Raw genomic sequence first — 6000 nt, forward strand, 5'->3', positions numbered from 1 at the left:
CACGGTCAGACTCCCCGAGGTGTGGCCCAAAAGTGAGCATGATTGATAAGAAGGATACTGGATCGATGCTTTGAATCGGTTCCGGGATGGGTTCTTCCGGTAGGGTTATCATTTTCGATGTGCCCTAAGGGTGTGGAAAAGCTCTTCCTAGCCCGGAAGATGCGTTACTAAATTATTCTCGGGAAGAGAAAACGGTACGGAAAGCTGATGGCTTATCGATTTGCAAGCATGCTGTACGGAAACGGACACAATTTCCCTTGAATTGTGGTACATTACGTTACAAAGAACATGGTTTTCCCATTTTGTTCCTAGCACCACTATTCCAACACGCAAGTTAAGTAGTCTTAAGCTCCCGGGCCAGGGGACACACAAGGCTCTTTCACTGCCGTTATGTAAGCTCATCGCAATTTACCCAAAAATTAGGCCACAAAAACTTTGTTTATCCGAAAAGCGCGAAAATGGTGCACAAAAATAAAGGAAAACATGTCACCGGCAATACCGAATGCTACAATAAATTAACCGCACTGCTAATAAATCTTTCATCCATCATTACCGCCTGCGTTACGCGGCCTTTCCAACAGCTGTGTGGTACAGGACATTACATCGCCCTCGCGGTGATATTTCACCCATAAATAAATTAATATTCAATCTGATATCGAATTTTGGGCGGCCCAGCCCGACCGAGGGCTGAGAATGGACAAGAGCATAGTCTTCCTGCAGCGCACACCAACCGGTGTTGATGCTGTGGGACAATTTTTACACCACGTGTCTGTTTGTTTTATCCTACCGCACCAAACACGCTCGCTTTGCGCTTCTTCCCCCCCCCCCCAGGTCGGGTGTTTGAGGTGTAAAAATGAATGAAAAATGAATGATTAATTGATTTCTTCCAATACCGCCCGGAAGCCCCTGGGGACACTCCCAGCGCCCAGTAAGAACGGGACACAAGCCGGACCGCCCGGTTGGATAAAATATGCATGCAAATATTTGCATTCTGGGTCAGATGGTTGGAGAATGTTTCGTGTGTCTCATCTTCACCTGGATCGGGGGGCTTTATCATATCCACTGGTATGGTGTTCCGGTCTGTATGTGTGACGCGATTTTGCCCATCCAGGTGACAGACAGATAATTTGCGTCGCGCGCGGGCAAACTTTTGTAATTCACATGCCTGGTGCCCAGGGATAAACATGGTCCGGGGGTTGCTAGCGCATGCATGACGGCATCAGCAAGGACACGCAGAGAGAGATGGAGGGTTTTGTCCTTTGTTTGTGTTCATTTTGTCCACCAGTCTTTGGGCTGGCCCCAAACATTATGCACACGCAGGCGAACGGATAGAACGTGTTTGTGTGTGTGTGCGATGTACGCAGAAAACTTTGATCTCCAGCGAGGATTTGTAGGATGGATGCACAATGGGTGGTGGGAGTAGCAACAGCAGGATGCACTGTAAAAGTTGTGCAAACGAACAGCAATGGATCTGTTGCTGATAGTCTTTACGAGGAATGGGGTTTACTGCATTATTAAACAATAGCTTTGTGAAGTACATATTTTATAGCAGGAGGTTTAATTGATGTACAGATAAGGGTTATGATGAATCTGAACGCAACAATCCTCCCTGCGCAAGGATTTCTTGGACATACTTTGTTTGAGTAAATCCATTCACCAACACAATTACTGAAAATTTTGTTATTGTTTATCTTTACACAGAATTCTTAAGTTTTTATCAACTATTAAAGTCTATTCCGAAGTCCTTGGTATTTATTCAAAGGTCTATTGTAATAGAAGACTCCGATTTAACATGGATATATATTTTTAGGTTCTGTAAACCATCCATGGCTTCAACATTTTTTTTGTGAACAAGTGTAATAAAGGAACACTAATCCCTATGAGCTTTATTATTTAAATTAAATTGTAAAAGATTATAATAATTTCTTCTTCCTATTGGCTCACAAGACTTCAAGTATGTGGGTTGCCATTACTGGCTTCCTTCACTTGCTTTCTAGACTGATAGCTAGATAGTCAGTCCTGTAAACAAGGAGACGATATGCAGACTAAATTTGAAAAAAATGAATCCCAGTAGATATTCAAATCTTCTGATCCCAATTTTGATAGGGATCTAAATCCCAGAAACCAAATCCGACCCCAATCAAATGGCAATCGGAGTCGAATCGGATTCGAACTCGGATCGCTATCAAATCCAAACCGAATTCTAAACCGTCAATAAGGATTCAATCCGATTCGAATCTTTCTAGAGATTGGAACTTCGAATCTTGCGAGTCTCGTAGTTCCCAACGCTAGTCCCAACGCTAAGTCAATTGATCTGCATCTATAGACAGAGATTTAGGTTTTCATATCACTGCCGAATATCTAGAAAACTCTGAAGCAGATCTAGCATCAAATCCGATAACGGCGACCTAGGTGTCTCCATCTCCAGATATTGTGGTGGATTTAGTTCAGTAGTGTTGTTGTTCTCCTTCTCCTTTCTTGGTACTACAACCTCGAGAGGTCTCGACCTGCCATTTCTGGCTCTCTGTGACTTGATTTTACCCGTAGCAAAGTAGTCAGCTCTACGTACGGGAGCAGTGTTGTTCAGCAGTGTCAGCGGGACACAGATTCTTGGTCTGTAGCGCTAGCAGACGTGGAGTCAACTGAATCATCGTACTCTTGAGTTAACTCATCAATCGCCTAAATGATCACTTCATTTTATTTTCGATCTATATTAAACAAAAACTTTAATAATTAAATAACTTCCCAACTTTAATTCCCAGGAAATTAATTCTGCCTTTCAATGCACACCTAAAACATTCCGCTTCATAACAGCCCATCAAAGTAAGCGACACCCAAAAACCGACCGAGTCGAAACCACTCGAAGGGAAGAGGTTGTCCAATTAATGTCGCCCGACATGTGTGATGTGTCAAGTGAGTAAACCATTAATCAGTGGGCGCCATCAAACTTTGCCTTCGCTAAGGATGTAATCATGCATCGAGCGTCAAGAGTGTGTGTGTGTTTGTTCAAACGTGAACGACCATTGAAGTGACAATTATTGGAGTGCACAGTTACAATTTATCGAAGGGGAGAAAGCCACAGTCCACGACCACCGGAACGTGACGGGCAGTAAACAAAAGTACCGGCAAACTCTTGAACAGCATCTTCAACTGTCGATAAGTGGGTTTCAAACGTTTGTCGCGTCTTGAAGAGTTGTTCATTTTTAAACACACACACACACACACACACAATCGTTTAAGGGGGCTTTGATTAATTATCGATGTTGTTATCTTCATTTATTTATCTATTGATATATTATGATTGCTTTCTCGGTATGCTATAATAACGCTTCAAAATGCTGGACAGCGAAGCGTCGGGGTTTTGTTCCCATTCGGGCACCACAAGTTGTTGCAACTTTCCACACACACGCAAAAACACAACCCCACGAGGAAAAACCATAATCAATAAACGAATCAAAAACCATTCGGCCAAACCATTGAAATCCATTTCACTGTTCCAATTTGCAAAACGGTAGAACAAAGCAAAAAAAAACAGTATCCGAGGACCACAAAAACACTGCAAAACTCATCCACTCATGCCCCCCCGCATCGTCATCGCGGAGACCCGCAGCATAATTGTTACCAAAAGGAAAACAATACAAAAATTCTCATTTCCAACTGACCACTCTCGGGGCGGTTCGGCGTGCCTGCAGCATGGCTTTCGTGTACCAACAGAACAAAAAAAACCCATCACCACCATCGCCGACGATTAAAAATCAATGCCATAATGCGTTTTGATGGTGCTTTGGTGAGGGATTTTCCATGTTCGAGAAATGAGCGTGGCCGATTCCCGGTTTGGGGCGAAAAAAATATGCCATGGTGATGGGTAAAAGCCCAGAATCAACGGACGAAACAAAAACCGGAAATCCACCGATTGGCTAATTAACGTTATTAAAATCACACCGGCGTAAAGCGTATTACGGCGCGCACATTGGGCAATTAAATCAATGGAAAATATGCTGCGGAAAACTTACGCGACCATGTACACCGTACATCATATGCTTGGTGGGACAGATTTACCCCTTTTTGTGCTTTTTTTTTTGTTGGTCTTTTAGCATTAAAAGTGCTTAACCATAAATTTGTGCAACCAAACCCCCCCGTCTTTCCATATGGACGGACTTTATATTAAGGTGGAACAGGTAATTATTCATCGTTCGGGGTGACATTGCGATGACAGTTGTGTGTGCGCAGTACCATTCCATTTAAAACTCGCTTGCAATTGTACGGGTCGAGGATGGGTCTCAATAAAATAATTACGAGGAGCGCTAGTAAAAAAGTGCATCCAACTGCAAACGTAAAACCGTGCGTGAATTGTTGTTTTCTCTGTTTCCCAACAGATGGCGCTGTTCCATTGGCTTTAGAGTTACGATGTCAAAGGAGTTACTAAAGCTCTAAATGAGTCAAGAGGCATTTTTTGTCGTAAAATTCTCAAGGCCTCCCAGAATCGATTACTTGTCCATCAAGTGTTGTGTCTTAGCTCTTAAAACCACATTTTTTCCAGCTACTCCTTAAAGCAGCATCCCCCAAGGCATTTCCGGATTCGACTGCAGTAAATGTCAGCCATTTTTGCCACTGACATCCTGCAGCACAATGTCAACTGCTTTGTTCACCCTGTCCATTACGACACTCCGCGTGATACATTCCGGCGGTACAAGACGCCATGTTTGCACAGTGCTTAAAGCATCGTAATTCCCATCTTGTTCTGAACCATTAGCACTGGTGTGGTGGTGTTGTAATTTTTTTTTGTCCCTCCCTCTTACTCGAGAAAAACTGTAATTTGTCCTGCACTATTATCCTGGGATGGCCTGTTGACTCGGTGCTGCTCATCTTAAGTAACGTACTACTGGTTGGTAGACAGCAAAATACTGCAAGCAAGGTATAAAAATGGGCACATAAAAAGACAGAAACTTGGTGGTTGGTAGTAAAATGCGGAAATAATATCTTGCCTCGTTAAGACGTCCACTCACTTTGAGGGCGCAATTGTACGTTTGTGTGTGTGTGGTTGTGAGTTTAATTTTGAGTTGCTACATTAAGACGACCACAGAATTGAAGATAAAAAGTTCTAGGAAAGAGATTTTTTCTTAAGGAGAGATGGAGTGTATCCTTTCCATTTTACAGTTAACTGGAAAAGATATTTAACGAACTACAAGGAGATCAATTTGAATCAATATCCACTGAGTGGTTTGAGGATTTGATAAGAAAAGTCCTGCAGGAGAAAAATCAGTTCTAGTTATTGTGATACCTCTTAATACAAAACTTCGAGGCGAAACAAGTGGATCTTGCAAATATGTCTTAAATATATAAGACATGAACATAATTACTCTACTGACTTCATGGAAGCAGTCGGCTCAATCACGTAAATATTAGTTACAACTCGAACGCATCTCGATTGCTTTACAAACAACATCATCGATGCACCGCGAGCCCATCAGTTCCGAGAAGATGATCCGACACGGTCCAGTGGATGTCCAAACTAAAATCAATCTCAATTCCATTACTCTCGACTATTTGCTTCTCATGATCTTCGCCCCCTGAGCAAACACACTCCGAGTTGAATGTGATCTCTCAGATCAATCTCTTTCCGCTAATTGATCCTCTGACCAGCATAATTGGAAGTCTCAAGTGGAGTTCACTCATGGAGAGGTGTGATTGTCCTGGACAACGCGATCTATGCCGATCATACCACAGATCGTGTACGATCAATGTGTCCCTAAAAACATTCTAATAGTCACACGGTTCATTCGAATGTTTAAACTTAAAATGTATCGATCCTCTTCGTCCTGAGGATAATCGTTGCTCGCCATGGCCACTTCACAGGTCACATGTATGCTGACCTCAATCTGAAATTGAGATATTCCGCCAGTCAATGTCCAAGTCCAATACGTCGATGCATCGTTATACGCTGGGCAGTCTTTCTGAGCGAATTCTGTCTTATCAATATGACTTAATAATTTTTGAAAC

Source organism: Anopheles stephensi, chromosome 2 (genome assembly GCF_013141755.1).
Source record: "Anopheles stephensi strain Indian chromosome 2, UCI_ANSTEP_V1.0, whole genome shotgun sequence".
NCBI lineage: Eukaryota > Metazoa > Arthropoda > Insecta > Diptera > Culicidae > Anopheles > Anopheles stephensi.